General features: G+C 41.0%; 1 pseudogene; it reads left to right on the forward strand.

Annotated features, from left to right (window-relative positions):
- Window positions 1-1,583: 1,583 nt before the first annotated feature.
- Window positions 1,584-5,994, forward strand: LOC134173429 (alpha-1-antitrypsin-like; annotated as a pseudogene).
- The last annotated feature ends 15,435 nt before the right edge of the window (window positions 5,995-21,429 follow it).

The following is a 21,429-nucleotide window of genomic DNA, read 5'->3' on the forward strand; positions in this document are numbered from 1 at the left end:
GTCTCTGCTCCAAGAGGAGTAAATTTAGTTGCGATCTCAGTGCACTGACTACTCCAGTGCTGATACAGGGTTAATGGAGTAGCATCCGTGTACTTCCAGTGTACTTAAACACCAGGCTACATTCAGCCAAGTGGCCTGGAAGAGAAATCAGTCTCTCTCAAAAGCAGATTTGAGGAATTATGAAAAGAGTATTTACCAGACCAAAATGAATTTAGAATGCTTTCTTTTTTTCAGCGTCAATGTTTTCATCCAGCATTTTAAAAATGATGAGCACAGCTCCTGTACTCAGCACTTCCACAGCTTACATCTCTAGCGTTTTATACTAGGCAGCTAGAAAAGAGGGAAACCAGAATCAATAACTCCCCATAAAAATTTGATGTAAGACCTAAACCTGGCATTAGACACACAGCTTGAGGCAGACCCTGGGAAGGTATCCCACGCTCCAGAATAAGTATACAGCTGCTGTGAAAAACATTCAGATCATCTCTGTTTTACTGCAGCCCAAACTGCCTACTTCATGTTTTTGAGTATTTGTCATTTGAGATAATTTAGGTGAGGCAACCTGGGGATAATGTTCTTCTCCAGTATGGTTCTTCACTTGAAAAGGGCAGAAGACTGGGATTACATAAAATATGCTTACATCAGTTAAAGGAAGAGGAAAGGTCTTTGAATAGTATATACACAGCAAGACAGATTACACTAGAGCTTTTCTTAAGCTCTTGAGTTTTGGGCTTTGCAACCTTATGGATATTTTATGTGCAGTAGAAGGAGTCAATAAACCTTGATTTATCCTCAATTTGCTAAAATATTTAAAGTAATGTTTTGAAATAACATGCTTCTTGATTTCAGAGCTGCTATGCAAGACACAGAAAGATATACGTAGTTTAAGAGGTGAGTATTTAGATGCATTTTATTTTCAGCTGTAACTGACATTATATCTGTATCACTGCAGTGCTTGAAAACCCAAGTAATAACAAGGCCATGAATACCTTGTCTGGGGTTCAGCTGTAGCAGTCACTTTTTTTCCTTCCTAGTAGCTGGTACAGTGCTGTGTTTCCGCTTTAGTCTGAGAACAACGCTGATAACACACCGGTGTTTTAGTTGTTGCTAAGTAATGCTTACTCCAAGAGAGCTAAGAGTTATGGTGAGCAAACAGCTGCATGGTTCTGAGTTACTGTCTGGGCTTAAACCATGACAGTGCCATATAAACATATCAGCAAAAGTTGGTCCTTCTGACAAAGTGCTTGCTAAATACATGGGGGCCAATAGGTGAACTCAGCCATCCACCCCAAGGCTCTTAGGAGTGCAGTGAGGCTACACTGGTCAAAGGCAAGAACTATTTCAGTCATAATGCCTCATGAAAGCCTAAACATCAATTCTTCACTGGTAATGCCACATTAATGTCTTTGTTCTTTTGCTTGTTGGCCAAATATTGAAAGAACTGACTAGAAATACTTTCCAGAAGGTCAAGTAGAAGAGTAATCCTAAAGACTGACATTTGAAAATCAGTATCTAGAATACAGAAATCATTTTTATGCAGGAAAGATAAAGATAAAATTCTCTAGATCTAAAAGTTGCTCTATTATTTCTTAACAGACCTGTTCAGAAGGAAGATGAAGTCTGCATTGTGTTTGTGTTTATTGCTTCTTACACTTCAAGTCCAGGGTCAATATGCCCTCAACCTCAGTGATGAACAGCAGAAACAAAAAATACCCTATTCCCCAGACCATTCCCAGGCTGAAGGTGAAAACTTGGCTCACATGAAGATAGCCCCCAGCAATGTTGACTTTGCATTTAGGTTTTACAAGCAGGCCAGAGAGGAAGCAGGCAATGAGAACATTTTCTTCTCTCCTTTGAGCATCTCCTCAGCCTTTGCAATTCTCTCTTTGGGGCCAATCACTGACTCAGCTGCACAAAGGCCTCGCCTTCAACTTGACAGAGATGGAGGAGCCAGAGATCCATGAGGGATTTCAGCATGTCCTACAGCTGCTGAACGACCCTCACCAAGAAGTCCAGTGGAACATGGGCAATGCCTTGTTTATAAACGACCAACTGAAATTGCTCCAAAAATTTTTATATAATGTCACATATTTTTATTATTCTGAAGCTATTTCTAGTAATTGCCATAATTGTCTGGAGGCTATAAAGGAAATCAGTAAGTACATAGAAACAAAAAAAACATGGGAAGATTGTTGATTTACTCAAGAGTCTCGAGTTAGACACTGTGATGGTTCTAGTTAACTACATTTTCTTTAAAGGTGAGTGGCAAACATGGGGAGCAGTTATACACATAATCTCTGGATGTCTTGTCCAGATCTAAAAAACATAGCTTTTTTCCCACTGTGAGCCTATGCTATATGTGTTTCTACTTATAAATGACATAAAGAAAAATTTGAAAGCCAGGTATGAAGGCTCATTTTCTATATAATTAGAAAAAAGGAATAATAATTGAAAAAATAATATCGTATCAATATCAAATCAATAATCAATATCATATCAATTTTAAGCCAGGTTCAGAGCTGAAAGCAATCAGAAAGGAAGGATGAGCTTGACAATTTATGACCATTTGTTGACAGGCACAATTGTTCAGCTGTGCAGGACATGGGCAAACAAGGATGACACTTACATGAGATGAATAAGGTTGAAGCCTGTACAGTGGGAGTCTGTGGAAGATTTACCATTGCCTTAGCAGGAAAAGGCTCAGGTCTTTTCCATGGCAACCCTCAGCCTGTATTTCTCTTGTGTAATTTTTATTAGAGCCATTGAAATGACATAAAGCTTCTTTCTATGGCAAAGGAAGAAGCATCCTTAAACAAGATGGGCTTTTTGCCTTTGCACTTCAAATAAAGTATTTTAAGCATCAACTGATGTGACATGCTTTTATTAGTCCCTTTTTCAGTTTATTCAAGTCTATATTCATTCTTTTGTCAAAAGGCCACTGGGAAAAACCTTTCAACTGTTTGTACACCAGAGATGATGACTTCTTTTTGGATGGCAGTAATTCCGTTAAGGCCAAAAGGATGCATTAAAAAAAAAAGGCTTTAATATCCACAGGGATCAGAATTTGTCTTGCTGGATTGTAGAAATCCCATACAAAGGAAGTGCTACTTCATTGTTCATTCTGCCTGATGAAGGTACAGTGCAGCAAGTGGAGGATGCTCTGTTAAAAGAAAGTGTGTATAACTGGATGGAAACACTTGAAAACAGGTAATCTTTTAACTTCTGGTTTTTTTTTTTTAATATTGAACAGGCTATAACTACTCATCCAGGCAAGGTAAAGCTTAGGATGCCACAATGAGTCGCTAAACAGATTGTTCTAAGGAACAAGCATTGCATGTTTTTTTTAACTCAAGCAAGGTATTGGATGATTTTGCACCTAGAGATAACAACACTCTCCTCAGCTTCTCCAGTCACAGCAGTGGAAGTGCTACCAGCTGTGATGATCCCCCACCCCATACACAAGTACATTACCCTTGGGAGCCTCTCTCAAGTAGGAAGAATCCAGCTAAAAAGAATATAAATTTCTTTCTCTCTAGTCTGAACGATACCTTCCAGCTAGTCATTTTCATTTACCAGCACTCTCTCCCTGCACCATTGATCAGACTGCAGCTGGTGGGACAGGTACCTCAATTTCTGCTTCTGTAACATAGGATTTATCACTGTCTTAGAAAGCCAAGCCTTACCTCCCTACGTATTTGTAACAGGTATAACCTGCAACAGCTGTTGAAGGGACAGCATTGAAGTATCTTGCAATAATAAATTCACATTTTTTGTTCATTTTTGAAAAGAAAAAATCTACCTGGACCTTCCAAAATTCTTGATCTCCAGCACCTATGATGTCAAGAGCCTGTTTGAGAAAATGGGTGTGACAGAGTTTTTCAGTGACCAAGCTGATCTCTCTAGAGTAGCAGAAAAAACCCTCCTGAAGGTTTCCAAAGTAAGTATACAAACAGAGATGGTTACACCTTGCTTACACACAGGTTTTATCTCCATAAATAGGCTAATCCTACATCTAGAGTGTAGTCATGGCTTATTGATGTTAATAAAGAAAGAAAAGGTTAGGCATTAAATGGCTGTTACTCCTACAGTTTAATTTATATTAAATTATTTACTGCACAGCAATCCTGCAAATTCACTTGAAAGTCTCTGAAGAAGAAAACGGATCTGGAAAGCAAAACAGAATAATTTCACAAAAAGATGTTGTAAAATAATTAATGCATGACAAGGGTCATAGTTATGACGTAGAGTGTGGGAATAGTCATTCTTATCCTATGTATACACCATTCATTACTGCCAAGTTGGATGGGGCTTTGTGCAACCTTGTCTAGTGGAAGGTGTCCCAGGCTGTGGCAGGGGGGTACAACTAGATGATCTTTAAGGTCCCTTCCAACACAAACCAGTCTATGATTATTAAAACACCTTGGAATTTATATGGACAACAGACTTGTGGGTCAGGGATAGCCCCATTTCACAAACAAGATATTGAGATGCAGGTAAGTGATTTCCATAGTGTCCCTGGGAATACGTGCCTTGTGTCATGAGGGAATTGAGTCTTCCCTTCTATTCCACCCTTGTGAAATCACTTCTGGAATACTGCAAATCCAGCTTGGGGTTCCCCAATACAAGGGAGATGGGGAAATACTAAATTACAGTGAATGCAGTGGAGGGTGAGCAGGGTGGCTGCGTGGCTGGAGTATGTGTTATATGAGGACAAGCTGAGTGACTTAAGTTGTTCAGCCAGGAGAAGGGAGGTGAAGGAGGGCTCTTAGTGCTGGCTACAGATACCTATTAGGAGGATGTAAAGAAGATGGACACAGACTTTTGCAGGTTCACAGGGATAGGATGAGAGACAAGACACACACAAGATAGAAAATAGGAAATTCTCATAGAATCACAGAATGGTTAGGGCTGGAAAGGACCTTAAGATCATCTAGTTCCAACCCCCCTGTCATAGGCAGGAGGCCTCACTCTAGAATATCATCAGATATATGTAAAAAAAACCATGAGGGTGATCAAAAACTAGGATGGGTTACTTAGAAAGGCTGCGAATTTCCATCCTTAGAAATACTCAGACCCTGACTGGATGAGAGTTGATGCAGTTGGTTTCGTTGGATGACCTCTAGAGGTCTTTCCAACATATATTATTCAATGTTTTTGTGATTCCTCATACTGAATAATACCTTATTTCATCTCTAAACACCCGGATTACAGATACAGAACAAGTAAATAAAGGAAGGACCACATGAGAGGAAATTTCAGATGTATTATTCACAATGTAGGAAAATCATAAAGGGCCGACTAAAGACAATGAAATAAGACCATGCGAAATGTAAAATATGTATCTGCTATACCTATCATAGAAAGCCCTATAAAGTCAAATCATGTCAGTGGGCTCTGTTACAGAAAGACACTTATAAATCTTGTCCCTATTGTGCTTCTGTATACGCAGAAATTGATGCAATACGAAAACTTTTTTCTTCCGTGTTAGATACTAAGGACAAAATCTTAGTCTGACAAACAACAGAACAATAAATATTATCTAAGCTGCTCAGTATCTGCAACCATCCAGAACTATCTTCTCAAAGTGTTAAAGCAAGCAAGTTTGTCTCCAGATGCTTCTCAGTCTTCTCTACCTAGATTTTAATCTTTGCTTCTCTTGTAGGCAATTCACAAGGCCATGGTTCATGTTAGTGAGCACAGTTAGAACAGCACAGAGGCTGCTGCAGTGACCTTGATAGAAGTGGTACCATTTTCTGCAGAGTTTTCTCCTCCTCGCATCAGATTCAACAGGCCCTTCCTGATGATGATTATTGACAAAATCACCCATGGCAACCTTTTCATGGGAAAAACTGTGAACCCAGCTAAAGAAGACTAGGCCAGAGCACTTGTACCCCCCAGTGCAGAGAAGAGACCTTGTGCACACCCCAGACACCTTGCAAAAAGGGACTAGAATTGATCCACAATTAACATATAAATAATTGTTATATGAAGTTATTCTTCACTTACAAACAGACGGTGAAAAGCATGAGTGAACCATATTTATAAAATGACGCAGGCCAAATAGGCAGCCATAGGATCTTCAACAGAAAAATATTTTCTTACCTCACTCATCTCTGGTGTCACAGTCCCTTGCACACAGATAAGCCTTCCTCCTCCTAGCTGAGAAACTCCCTATGTCTTCCATTTTCTGCATATCAAGTCCTCAGTTCAGAAAACACAAACCTGTCCCCTTCAGCTGAGAAACCATCTTTTCACTTCCTCTCATTCCACTGTGAATCTCAGAAGGATCTTTTATTTTTTAAGTCCTTGCAGGGCTCAGTGGCTAAGAAATGAAACAGAAACACAGACCTTTAGACACCCTTTTCACACACCTAAAACACACCTAAAGGTTTGTTTATTGCAAAATATTTTCTCTATAGTCATCCCTTTGTGTTCAGATTCTAAAGAAAGAAAAACAGCAATGCTTGAAAAATGCTCCATGGAAAATCTTAGTCAGCTATACCTGTCTAACTCATTTTCCTTCTCAGGAAAATAAAATCAATTGTTTCGGCAGTGCTTGAAGGGGCAAACCTCAGCTGCTGGAGCCAAGCCAAGGATTTCAGCTCTGCACAGAGCTGCCAAACTGCAAGTCTGTTTATCCACAGCTATTAATACAGCTTGCACAGTCATTGGTCCCCTGCTTTGGGAGTGGTGAGGTTTAGGTGAGCAGTTAACTGTGTGCTATTTGGGATATGTTAGAAGAAAGGCAAGAATGAGAGTAAGTAGGAAACTCTTTGCATTACATCATTTATTCCCTCCCCATCTGCCCACTTCTGGAAAATGAAAATCAGGAACAACCCCAGTCTTTTTGATTAGTAGTAAATATTAGATACCTGAAAAATAAACCTTTGTAAAAATGATTATTTTCTTATATCAGAACTATGGGATTTTATTATGGGGAAAAGTGCAAGTCCATTTGGTGCCCTATGGGTTAAAAGCACTTATTTGAGGGTGGAAAAATTACTTCAGCTAAGATGATATTTGCAAGTTATGCTTTTGTATCTTCCCTACAACTGTAAATAAAAACCACTCAAAAAAGTTTTAAAAGGCAGGCCAGTGATTTCTCAAATAGGCAGTTAAGTTCAAAGACTTTTCTGAAGATTTATATGGGGTTTGGAAAGAGCCTTAAGATGTTGGAAATGAGCACAAGTTTTGAGCTGATTTGCCCAGGAATTTTAGCTCCATGGTGAAATTAGATGGAGTATAGCAAGAACATGATGATTTAACAGAAAAAGTGAAAACTACAGATGTTCAGAAAGCCTGTCATAAAACTAAGTCAACAGAATGGCCCAGACATAGATACTCTAAATTAGCTCTGTCTGAAACTGAAATTCTACCAATCAGAAAACATATCACCTTGGGCCAAGACAATACCATTGAACTGCAAAGCCTTTGCATTTTTGGGAGCAACATGGAAAGAAGAGGGTGGGAGAATAAAATCTCTCTGAAGAGGACAAAAAACCCTTGGCCACACTTTGACAACCTGTTGCTCCTCATACTTAAGACATACTGACCCAATGAAGACTAAATTTGGAGCCAGCACATGGACTGGACTGCCAGTGTGCAGTGTCCATGTTATCAAGGGACAAGTAGCCTCAACTTCATCCTCCACCTGAACAGCACCTGCATGCAGTTAGCTAAAAAACAACATGGGTTTGATCCTCGATGACTTTCCGTGTTAACAAAAACAGCAGCATCTCCCCTGACCACGAGGAATACTGGACATGCAGGATCTGTAAACACAATGAGGAGCAAACCTGCACTGCATTAACTCTACAACATGTTACCTCCATTTTGCATAGATTTGGGTCTCTCTGTGCCTTCATGAATCACCTCTCTGATGCTTTTGGTGTCAAGGTCCTGTCTGGGAAAACAGGCATTACTGAATTGCTCAGAGACAGCAATGCTCTTGCTGGAGTCACAAGAAGTGTGACCTGGCACTACTTACCATCATCCCTAAGTGAGGATGGAGATTAACTGAGCAGTGGTTATGTTTTGCATTTCCAAGCAGTATGATCTGGTATCCAGCAAAGGTTAATGAGCAGCAGTAGGGAATGTTGTAGGCAACAAACTGCCACATTTGAAAAATAACACATTGCATTTCAAAGTTACTGTGAATTCTCTTGATTCCTCTGAAATGAATCTATTGAAATAATAACCATAAATAGCCACCAAATTAGAAAGTGTCAGAAAAAAAAACCAAACATGATTTGCCCTTGGCTAACATGAAATTGTATATTAGAAATGTACTACAACATCCTGTTACATTGGAGTCTTTTTCTATTTTAGGGTTTTTTTAAGTCCCCCTTTTCTGTAGGGTTACTGTAACTCTCAGTTTCCTAAGATATCACCTTTACAACTGCTTTGTGAGGTCAGAAATGCATGTGGGAATCTCAGGTCCATGTGGGCTACAGGAATTCCCTAAGACTGGAGAACTCTTACACACTCAACTTCCTTGCTTAGAGAACCAGGCACTGGGAGCCCACTTGAGTTATTTCTAACAACACCTGGAGCTCTTCGCTGGTTGGGGAAGAATTCTTTATGAGCCCTTAGGAAAACTGCTCGGTTAGACAATAGCTTTTATATGCACAGTTAAGTGGATTTGCTTTCCAGCTATTTTTCTTTAAAGATATGACAATGCAGGCAGCGCTGGGGCAGCTTGGAACAATGGGGCACCATCAAGTTTTCAGTCTTTTGAAACTGTAAATATCATTAGCTCAGATAATGTTTTCCGTTAAATTTCTTAGTCCTCATTTGTATATCTGTGATTCTTTAGGAAAGTACAACACATTTACATCAAAATTGTGCATGCCTACATGTTGTGTGGAAGTCAATGGGAACTGTAGATAACATATCAACTGCTGGTACTGCAGGTGGGATTGATTTTAGCATTTAAATATCCACATATTATGTCTAATTCAGGAATACAGCCATTCTCTCCAAACTTCTGTAGGGTCTGTGGCATTCACTGCATGCACAATGCCTTTACACTGCTCTATCTCATTCAAGAGCAATGTGCCCCAACCTGAGCACTATCTATTGTGTTCTGTGAGGGACAGTCTGCAACCCTGCACATTCACCTTAAAACCGAAAACTAATCAATAGCTGAAGTGTTGTAGCTGTTCAGAAAGTGGTCAGCTGACCATGAAGTGGTTCACATGGGAGACACAAGCCCCTCCCCAAAATAGCAGATGACATTACACCAAGCTCAACATGCTAGTTCCCCAAATGTCCCTTCTTCCCCACCTACAGCCCTGTTGTGGCCCACATATGCACATGGGTGGAAATGGGAGAAAGCAGCACCAGGATTTATTCTCTCTGGCAGGATCAGTTTTGAACAATTTGATTTCCTATCTTGAAGGCTGCTTGGTGCAAGGACTTTTGGTAGTCCATAAGGGTTGTAGGTGGGGGGTGAGTTGACCTTTTGTAAATTTGAAATTAGCTGGATTATGTAAACCATTCCAAATCAAAAAAAGGTATCGTTAATAAAAACTTTGAATGCCTGTCACTTTCCCATGTAGGTCCCTATTTCTTGCATTCCCTGTGCTAACACAGAAGGAAAGTAAATTAGATACAAGTTAAACATGATCCAGCTTAGCCATTGAACCCCATGTTCTAAGGGTTCAGGGTAAGAACTCTCAGTTACACCAAAGAAATAGAGGGTTTATTCATTTCTCTACACTTCTAAAAATGAGACAGTTTGATCTGGAACTGATCTGAAACACATGCAAGGGCCTCAGCGAAACAACTTCCAAAACCAGTTTGGAAAACTAGCCTTCCTAAAACTTCAAACTTAAAGAAAATCAGTTTCTGTTCATTTCTCATATTTGCCTTTCACCAGGAATACTACTAGCTAATAAAACTTTCAGAGCACCAAGTAAATGCGTGGTGAATCAACCTATATGGTTCTAGGGTAGATATGCCATTGCAGAAATAAGATTTCCATGGTAAAAAAAAAATAAGAAAATAACTATCTAAGCAGCGATTCATTTGTTATTTCCTAATTATTTATCTTTTGCTTTTTTTTAGTTTCTTTTAGTTTCTTTTAGTTTCATTATCCACTGTTTCTCTAAAGCCTCATGAACAAAGAATTTCATTATAAAATGAATGATGGTGTTTGGTTTTGCCTGATGGCAAAAGATCAGTTAGAGCCCAAATGAGGACCAAACTGAGTAAAAATTACAGTGAGTTTCATGAGCACTGGGTGGCTGCCTGCCTGGGTGGCAAAATCCCATAGACAGGGTAACTCTCCTTTCGTTTATTTTACAGAAATGAAAATGAAAGAGGCAAAGAAGGCCCATTAGAATGAAATGCTATATAAACATAGAAAAAAAAAATTGGAGTACAAATTTGTATCAGTTGCTATGTTTACATACACTTGAGGCCAGAACAGGCCAGAAACCTATGCCTTGGCAATACAAATGTAGTCTAGCTTCTTCCTTTTCATACAATACTAAGGGGGCAATGCTTTCTCACTCTCCTTGGAAAAAGTCCTTTTGCCTCTAAAAGTCTACTCTATAAGGCAGGATGAGGCTTTCACTGCTGTGAAGATGCCCTTTGAATTAAACTTTTAAAGAAACAGACTCCACATAACACTTCTACTGCAGTAATAACTACCTGCACTTGGACCAGAGCCTCTCACTCTGAGGTGATCACATTTGCCTATTCATGATACCTGTGCATTGGTGTGCTAACTGGTCAAAACATGCACGGAAGATCCAAGTAGCTGATCTGCAAATATTAAGGAACAGAGAGAGCCCTCACTGGCATCACATGCTAGAACAAACACATGGGAATTCCTGCTGGAGTTCAAGGCAAAAAGGTTGACTTTGTGGTGTCCTCAATACTTGTAATTGGCACTAGGAAGATGCATCTAGCAACTATTCCTTATATCTTAAGCTTCTGGTAGGGGAGAGTCAGGGTGTACAAATAGCACATACAGGAAGAAGAGGGTTTTGTAGCAGAGGCAGCCCTGTGACCCCAAGGCAGTGCTCCTCAGTGAAACAAACTCTTCTCATAGAACCAGGAATGAAAAGGAAATTAGATTTTCCCAACAGATTCTAGTGCAGGTTTTCAGGCTTTCTGGGGAAATCCTGAAGACCAAAAACCTAGGAAGCTACAAAGGGGTTTGAAGTGACAGTTCATATCTTTATTCCAAAAGCTTATTAATAAATTCAGATAGCACTCGCTTCAGAGTCAATGAAGGACATCCCTGCCCAGTGTTGATGAGCTGCAACTCTGAATAACAACTCACTAAAAGCACCTTCTTTCAGTTCTAAAACCTTTGTGTACCACTGCCCCTGATTTAAGAGAAAAATAAAAAACAAAAAAAGAACCCCATATGCTGTACTCAGCCTTTAACTACACTATCTGTCTGTGCTACTAAAATTGGATTTGCCCATATATTTTCAGTGGAAAAGATCTGCCAGCCACTGTCCAACATTTCCCTCATCTTCCTTCCTGCTGCTGCATGGACTGACAGGTAGAGCAGCAAGGGGAATAGAGACCTTCTGGTCATGCTCCTTTTGATGTAGCCCAATGTACAGTTGGCTTTTTGGGCTGCAAGTGCACATTGCCAGGTAATGTTGAGCGTCTCATCAACCAACACACCCAAGTCCTTCTCCTCAGGGCTGCTCTCAATCCATCCTCCACCCAGCCTGTACTTGTGTTTGGGATAGTCCCAACCCAGGTGTAGGACGTTGTACTTGGTCTTTTTGAACTTCATGAGGCTGGCGCTGGCCCAGCTCTCAACCCTGTCAAGATCCCAACTTACACACCCAGCTTTTGGGAGATGGCGGCATGGAGATGACTGGAGATGGCAAGCTGAAAGGCACATCCGGAAGTCATTACCAGTGGTCCCATTGGGTTCACTTTGTGAAAGATCTGGTGCTCAGATCTTCTTAGCTGCTTCTAAATCTGGCCATTTGTTGAAGACATATTCCTGCTCTAGCTGGTTATTTATAGTGCACAGGGAAAGGTCAGAGCAACAGAGCTCTTTGGGTTCTTCATATTCCCTCAGCTGTGGAACAGTGTTATTAACCCAAACCATACCACAAATATTAAATAGTCCAGAGACAGATAATCATTCCTGAGGAACAGCAACTAATGTAGATATTGCTTGTGTTCCTTTTTTCACAAATGCTGAGGGAAGTCTACTCTACTTAGAGGGAGGTCAGCTGCATGGTGAAGAGGAAAGAGCCTCTGACAGGGTGAAATCCTCCTGTCAAAACCTGTCTTCATCCAAACATGTTGTGTCAGGTTGCCAAGAGCAGCTCCTGAAGCTTTTGCTGAATCTACTGAATAGTTTCTCCCCAAATATTTTTTCAGATGAAAACCTAAAGCATTTACAGCTTCTGAACCTGAAAAGTATTTAACAAAGATATTCTTTTAAATTTTGCCTGACTCTTATAATACCTCCCCTAGCTCAGTAATGCACAACTTTTCAGCTGAGGTCAGACAAGGCATGCTGATGACTTGGAGAAGCTTTCAGCTCATTTACTGAGAAAATGAAAAGTGGTTTCCTGAGGATGTTTTTCATTCAAAGTGCAAATTTGAAACTGAATGATAGCACTGCATGGCGTTTCATTAACTCGGGGGCAGATCTGGGGATGAGACTGGTGGGGATTAGCGAAGGGTGTGGAAGACTATGAACAGGCATCAGCCTGCCTGCAAGGGGAAAGGCTCTCTTGGCATGCACACTCACTTCAGCAGCAGCTCCTGGTGACTGAAATTCCTGAATGCCATGAAAGCAGAAGAAACAAATTACACACAAGATGTATGGAAAATACTGGTAATCAATGAAATACTATTAAAAGTGTTGCCTCTTAAGAAGCACATCTGAGTTTTGCTTTTTTCCTGTTTTCTTCTGGTGTGTTTGAGAACAATATTGATGGGTGTGAGACAGCAGCTTATCCAAAGTCTGAGATGAAAATCAATCACCTCAGCCAGAGAAGGCCCTGCATCTTTTGGACTCAAGTAGTATAAGCAGAGGAGAGTGATTTAGCAATGTGAAATGTGCAGTTATTTGCTCAATAAATTGAATTCACATTTGCAAAAGCAGTACAGGAAGAATGCTGTGGCTCTGGCCAGGATCAAGAATGGTAATTTTCTGTACATTAGAACTGGATGGAAACCAACAAGAAACCACAGATAGCCTACAAGATGATGAACTGCAATGTGGAATCTGCAGGTGTCTAAAGCACATAATTTATAGCTTCTTTTGTCCTTAGGCTTGAAACATAACACTTTGTTAAAGATCCCAACTCTTCTCTAGTTATGAACAGCTATTAGTATTTCTGCAGTTGGTGAGTTGTGAGCAACAGAGAGAGGGAAGGACCAGTGGGACTGCAGTTCATGCCATGCTGCCTTGCCTTTGTACCAAAAGCATGTTGAACCCCTGGTGACTTCTTAGCATTTACCATGATCAGTACTGATAGCAGCATGGATGTCTATTGGTGATGTCATTTAGCCATCCTATACTGTTTTCTACTTCTGCCTATGCATAAACCAAACCACAAATGGCAGGGACTGAGTTACAGACAGTAATATTGTTTAGAGCATCTCAGTGGATGGACACCTGCAGTGACTCCTATGACCGTATCTTCAGTACTGCATTCAGCTCTGAGGCCCCCAACTCTCATATGAAGACAAGCTTAGAGAGCTGGTCTTGTTCAGCCTGGAGAAGAGAAGCCTCTGGGGAGACCTTCTAGTATCCAAATGGCCTACAAGAAATCTGGAGAGGGACGTATTACAAGGGCATGTAGAGATAGGATAAGGGACAATGGCTTTAAGCTGAAAGAGGGTAGATTTCATTTTAAAACAATTTAGTGCAAACAATGTCGTAACTTGTGAAGACATAAATACACTGTTTTAAAATTACTGAAAAATTCACTGAAGAGCTATTGAAGAACACATGGGCATTTCACTGTCAGAGACTTGCAAAATAAGACCCAGCAGGGGATTATGACCAGGGACTTCCCAAAAGAATTCATACTTCACAGTCACCATGGAGGTTTTAGAGCTGTATTGCACACATCTGATAGAATTAGAGTTATATTGTTATATACCACACATGTAGCTGAATACAGTATTTAAAATGTACCACAAATAAGTATAAATGTTCCAGACAGTACTTCTGGTCAGAAGGAAGAATATCGAACAAATGCAAAAGTAATGGCAAAATATTATGTAATTATGATAAAGAAGTACCTGCTTAATTTTTTTTTTTTTGCAAAGTCCCCAGGTGTTTCTGACCCTGCAGAAAGTATGCCACAATGGAGAAGCATTCAAACTTGTGTAATCTTCCCAAATACAAAAGTGAAATCGCTAAATGCAGCCCAAATGCCAATAAAAATACCAGGGGACAAGTGAAAAAGTTTTAGGTTGAAGCAATCTTATCAGCAAAATCAATATGATTGCATCAAAATATGTACTTTTAATGGCTACAGGTATAAGCTGGCAGAGATTTCACTCAGGAAAATCAAACCTTCTGCATCCATGTAATCAAGTGCAGTGCATCCTTTGAGCTGTAGTAACAAGATGAGCTCTTGCACTGCTCACACTGCTGTGAGGGCGCAGCAGCTTCTGTGGGCCCTTCCTGAGAATGGGTTATCTGCAGGTGTCAGAAAGCACCACAGACTAGCCAAAACATAGACAGGGAGTCATAGCTCCCCGGTAAGCCATGAACAGTTCAGACTGAAATGAAGACTTTTGCTTGGTCTGTGCAAAAAAACCCTTAATTTCCTATTCTAGCAAAGATTAAATGGCTTTTTCAGTACACACTTCTAACACAAAATACACATTTCCTGACTCTTGTTTCAGTTTTCATTCTGGAGAGAAAGTGCGTAAAGCTAACACTTTTGGAGATTAAGACAAAAATCTAAACACTAAAAACATAAGCTTTTCTATCTTCAATTGCCAGAAGCCAACTGGAGAAAAACTTTGGTGAACTCCATGAGGAGGTGGATGTTCCTGCAGATCACCAAACAAGTGTATTATCTGCTGGGGGACAATGTATTATGAACACCCTGGGTGAGGGTGAGCAGCTAGTGGGCTTTTCTTGGTTATCTTCCCTGGAAAATGCCAGCGGGTTTTTCACCCCGCCTGATAAAGCACAAATGAATAAACAAGGCAGAAGATAACCTGTCAGAAGAAATTCTGAGCCATGGGGAAAAACTATTTCACAAGCAGCCCTTCAGCTACTCCTTTGTCTGTGGATATATTAAATGGGGATAAAGCACTGATTTATGCACCGCAGTTTACTTTTCCATTGACTGGAGGATTAAGCAGTAAACAAAACAATCATAAACATCAGATGCCTTTAAGTCGGGAATAACAGTCTACATAGACACTAGTTTAGCATTGATTCATTGATTACAGTAGATCAGTAAATCATGTTTACATCAACAACAGAAGGTGGCTATTAAGGTGTATTTCCACAGTGGTTACTCTGTTGCTAATTAAAAGCTTTCAGTTGGAGGGGTTAGCCCTGCCAGCATTGATTATAATGAGTTCTACATAAACAGACACTACTTCGTCTTTAAGCTTGTGTGTAACTCCTACTCAAGCCCTAGTTTGGGGAAGTGGTGAGAAAAAGTCTGTATGTGGGAGTCACCATCACATGCATTTCCCTCCATTTACAGCTTTCCCCAGCTCCCCACCTCAGTTATGGATGGCCCATAGCCCTTCTCAGCTCCTCAGGTCTCTTCCAGCCCTTGCAAAGGGGCAGACATGACTGCATGCTTCTAAGTGAAAACAAGCCAACCTTACACAGAAAAACACCAAAAAGAAACCCCACCCAAAACTAAAAAGTATGTTTTCAGATCACTGGAAAAAGATAAAAAGTTGGGGGGGGGGCAGTTAAGAGAAAAAAAAAAGTTAGGGAATTATAAGCCACTCAGCCCACTCCAGTTCTTGGAAAAATGTTGGAAATATGAGTAAAGCACCTAGAAAATAACAAGACTATGAATAACAAAAAAAAAAAAAAGGCAAGATGACAAAATGAAAATGGTTTTGTCAAAACCAAACTGCATCAGACCAGCCTAATCCCCTCCAATGGCAGAGTAACATACCTTGTCATTAGGAAATAGTTGAGCTAAAGTACAGTTTAGCTAAGCAATAGCTAAGCTTTTTTTAGGTTTAGTAAGGCGTTATTGTCCTAGGTGACATTCTTACATAAGGTACAGAAATATTCTCTAGAAGATTGATGCAAGGTATGAAACTGTTTTCAGAGGTTTTAGTGATCCAGCATTAAGGAGAAATTGGGCTTTCTCAGGGGCGTGCTCTGGGTGTAGGCCAATTCAGTATTGTCATTATCACCGGTATAAAGACAGCAGGTATGACAGGAGGGGGAGGCAAAGTGCAGCCCAGGGGCAGGATGCAGCAGCAACGTACAGGAACAGGGAGGCTCCACTTTTGCCTCTGGAGAAATGTAATGTCAAATCAGTGCCAGCAGAGCAGGACTCCAGCTCTCTGGCCAAACAGCTCATCACTGCCAACTTCATCCTGGCATTTCCTAACTGCAGGAGGAGTTTGCAGTTAGTATGTCCCTTTGAGGTACCTGGCATGTGAATGCCCATCCAAAAGTCCCAGATTTTATCACATGCAATATCCCACAATACCTATTTCTGAAGTGTCTAAGTACATAATAATCACTACAGATGGTGGGTGAGACAATGAATGAGATTCTGGGGGAAGAGAAAATAATGCAAATGCTGGAGCAATCAGCAATCGCAGGTGATGGTAGACTTAAGACTTAACAGGGTTTAAAATCAAGCTAAACTAAAAGCTAGTTTTCAGTCTGAAGTACCTAACTTCAGTAAGTGGTCAGTCTCCAATTTTCTAGCTATTTCAGAGACATCTAAATGCATCTTGGCAGGGGTGATGTGCTTTTTAAGGAGGGATTTGAAAGAAGAAAGTGTTCCCATGGGGCATGTGCAGAAGTTGGCACCCCCAGGCAGCTTCCAGGGTTTGAATCTCTTATGGATCGTCTTGTCTCACAGCACAGGGCAAGAGGTTCGCAGACATTTTAAATTTGCAGAAACCTAAGGCTTTTCTTTGGTGAAAGAACCAACCATTATATAAATAAAGATCTAACACTACGTTCAAACCACATAATTTTAGAGCATAAAAGCAACAGGTTCACTGTATTTTCCTCTTCCCGATGGCTCTTCAGAGGGAGCAATTGCAAATAGACACAAAGAGAACTGAAATTTTCCCAGATAAAAGGTAGAAAACTGTCAAAATGTTTTCAGACCCACTCACATGTATCGTTTATTCATAGCAGAAGAAAGCAGAACATCAGTCTACTGAGATAACAAAAAAAAAAAAGTAAATGTCCAAAACAAACTAGCATGGATTTGCACATTTTCCAAACTCTTTTCTTCTGTGCTAAAGGCTTTTGTCAATAATCAGAGACAGTTCTCACTGCAATCACACAGGTTCACTTTTGGTGATGCTTTATCTTGTCCTGAGGCTAGACAGCAATGAATCAGACCTATCGAGACACCCACAGTCATGCTTTTTGCATATTTAAGGAAGGAAATGGAGTTAAACTCAACTCCTTGAATGCTTCACTAAGGACATATCTGAAAATTTAACTTCTTAATAGAGATATATGAAGCAAAATGACAGCATCTTTAGCAGCAACTTACTTCTAATTTTGAAATCTCCCATTTGAGTTTGCCTGTTCCAAGGTTCACCATTTTCCTTTTCCCCTCCCACACAGGTTTTTAAAAGCATGTCATTATCAGGTATAATTGCAGGTAGGTTAGAGAAATCAAGGCAGCTATGTGGATCCCTGCTGAGATCACAACCAGTGCTGGAAACTTTCAAAGTCTCCTGGGAGAAAAGCACAGTCCTGGGCTGTGCTGCAAGCCTGAGCCCAGGTGGCATCCTGAAGGGGTGCATGCGACCTGCCATGGCTCTGGCATGCCGGGAGCTCAGCAGATGGTTTACCAGATTTGTTTGTTCCCAGCATGCACACTGTGTGCTGTGCTCTGACAGAGCCTATGTCTGGGCAGCTGGGAGGGAGGCTGGCTCCTTGCCTCGTGCCAGCTCCACTGGGGCGTGCCAGGGGACAAGGGAGATGACACCTTCTCAGGGAGGCTGTTTCAGGCAAAAGCCTCTGGAGTCATGCAGTGAGCAGCAGAGGGAGTTTTCACTGCTGGGTGAGGTGCAAACCTGCAGTGTGAGTGGAGACAGAGACTCCTGAGAACATGGTTTCACAGTCATTTTTATTAGAAAAGGAAAATCATTTTGGTTGGAAGGCACCTCTGGAGGTCATCCAATCCTACCACCCGCTCGCAGCAGCACCAGCCCAGGATCTAGCTCAGGTTGCTTGGGGTCATGCCCAGCCAGGTTTTGTACGGCTTCAAGGACAACAATTTCACAGCCTCATACAGTGACCTGCCCTTGTGTTTCACCTCCCAGTGAACATTAATTTTTATTATATATCATTTGCTTTTACCTTTCTGCAGCTCGCGTCCCCTGCCTTGCACATTATGACTGTACACTTCTGGCTCTATCTTTTTTTAATTTAGTCCATTATGCAGGGGAGGACAGCAGGTACAGCCTCCCCACTTGCCTTCTCCTCTCCAAGCTGAACAAGCCCTGTTCTGCTGGCAGGCAGGATATGCAACAAAATGACCATTTGGTAGCTGTGTAACATGCACAGTTTATTAAGCAAGCATGCTAAAGGGAATAAGCACACCAAGGTGACTTGTGTATACATCTCTCTATATAGTAAATTAGTCCAATAAGTGAAATCAGAAATATATATATATATATAAAATACAGTGGAAAATTAGGAATATCAAATCATTACTGCATAGAGAGAACAGAGATTAAGAAGAAATACGTCACCAGTCACCACCAAATCATCATCCAGGCCCACACTTCAAGCTGGGAAGCCCTGTTGCAGCTGATGCCAGGAGTTTCAGGTAATTGGGAAAGTTCCTACACGGCCCTCCCACCCATAGGTGAGGCTTCAGATTTGGCCACAAGAGGGTCCTGGTTTTATACTCTTAGAAAAACAAACGGCTTTATGCCCGATCTGTGACTGTTTACTCGTGAGGCCATGCAGTTTCTCATGATCTCACTGTTGTCCATGCTGAGAGCGTTGGCGCCTGGTGCGGCCAAGTATGAAGGTCATAGAACAGCTGCACACCTTTCCTGCCTTCTTAAGGCAGTCACAATGAACATAAACATATATACTCTACAGAATACACTTTGGCAGAAACATACTCTGTTATGTCTCTCAGTCATGAGTGGAAATTAACTCTCAGCTAGATTCCCATTCTTTACAAGCCCATGTGTCGTGGCCTCTCTTCACTTGTCCTGGGCCCTAGCTCCCTGAACATCCTGGAGAGATGGTAGGGATGCACAAAGATGAAATACCTCTGGCAGTGGCATCCTGCACTTTCCTCAGGTTGAAGCACTTGTGAGACCACACCCTGAGAAAAGGAGGAAGTGGACTCAAAGCCAAATTTTGGGAGTGATGGAAAAAAAAGAACCTACTTGAACCCAGAGGGTCTTAGTACCTTGCGGAAAGAAACTAATGGTAGAGTGAAAGCAAGAAACTCACTGGGGTGGCTCAGGGGACAGTGCTATGTGTGCGTTCCCTTACTGAGGATGGAATTAAATCCCCCTTGGAGTGAACCTGGACCTACTGGGTGGAGGTGGAAAGGAGCAAGAAAAATGTACAGCATGAAATCCAGGGAGAAGCAACTTAAAGGTGAAGGCCTGTCACACATTTGCTTGGAAGGACTAGAGTAGACAATTGACACACTTCTAACTGATCTGTATTGGCGCTGTGGGTAACTTGTGGGTCACTGCTGAAATGTTCATGTAATTACGAGTGCTTTTCCCCTTGAAACACAGTGAAAAACAGAGCTCCACAAATTAAAAATATACTGGCAGCAGAGAGAAAGATACAGCCTTCACCACATCCAAACAGACATTTAATCTCAGCGCTGTCGTAGGAGGGATTCATGTGCTCTCTGTACTCCAGAGGGCATCATCAGAACAACAACAACCCATCATCTTTTAAAAGGGCTTTCAGGGTAATTAGTTAAATATTTTAAAAAGATGAGTGTTTCTTTGCCAGAGAAGCAAGCATACAGTTCTTCTAACTTAAATAATTAATTCTTTTTTTGGACTACAGCCAGCTTGTTTCCAAGGGAATTCATGCTGGTTGACTTGTTAATGTTGCCAATTTACTGAAAATTATAAGATCTTGCAGTAGTAGTAGTAGTAGTAATAATAATAATAATAATAATAATGTTAAAAACCCCCAAGTATCTTGGAGTTCAAAGTAATGACACCTAATGTTCCAGACGAAGAAGAGTGAATGGAGGGATTCCTAAGAGCAGTTGCTAACAAGTTGTCTTTCAGAATACCAGTGTAGAGCCTACATAAGCCCTCTGCATGCACAAAAAGATAGCTGCAAGTTCATATGCAACAAATTCTGCTACCAAATATTCCTAAAGAGTCTGCAAATTTCAGGATAATTTACACGATTGGCTGAAACTGATGTATACATGAAAGAAAAGAAATTGGGTATCACATTGTGTATAACATTGGAGCTTGATATGGGTTAGATTTGATTTTATTAATTTTCCCTTTTGCACTCCCATAGAAACATCAACAGGTAAAGGTCACTTTCAATTGCAAGACTGAACTGCTCTTAAACAAAGCCATGTTAAGTCAGTTAGTTTAACTTTTCTCAGTAGCTTTAATTGTAGCTGCACTTTTTGTCTTTGTGTTCTCACCTGTCTCTCAGTGTATATATCATTCATCTTAGTCTGCATGTGTTGTAGGTAAGGTTCTGTAACTTCAGAGGCTTTTCATTTGTTACTTTAAAAAGAAGAAGGCTGCATGTGCCCAGCTGCTGTTTTACCATCTGGTAAACAATTCAAATGTGTATTCTAGCAGCCTGGATCAAAACTTGCACTGAACTTCTCTGCTTACCTTTGCATGGGTACTGGCTGGACACTGACCTGTGAGCTTTTTCTAGGTCCTCAGTTATACCCACATTAGCACAGCCCCTGTGGTTGCCCCTCTGTGGGTGCTGCAGGAGCACAACTTCCTACATGGAGTTTGGCTATAAGGAGGGAGCATGTAGCACAGGTGGCATGACCACATGGGTCCACCTCTGCTTTGAAAGCATGCTGTGGTTCACCAACTCTACACTTCTTTACCTGCATTTTCAGCAGTGCCTGCACCTAGTGCCAGCTCACACTCATAGCACAGTGCCCTTCAATCGGTAGTCCAGTTTGTCCTTCAATCCATGCTGCATGAGGTACCAGGTAAACGCCAGTCTGGCTGAGTGTGCTGGGTACCATGGGCTCCTGAGTGCCCATCTCTCACATTATGTCTCCTATAGCAACCCTC

The sequence above is a fragment of the Pezoporus occidentalis genome, unplaced genomic scaffold (assembly GCF_034315485.1).
Source record: "Pezoporus occidentalis ecotype Australia unplaced genomic scaffold, CSIRO_AGI_Poc_V1 ctg115, whole genome shotgun sequence".
Lineage (NCBI taxonomy): Eukaryota > Metazoa > Chordata > Aves > Psittaciformes > Psittacidae > Pezoporus > Pezoporus occidentalis.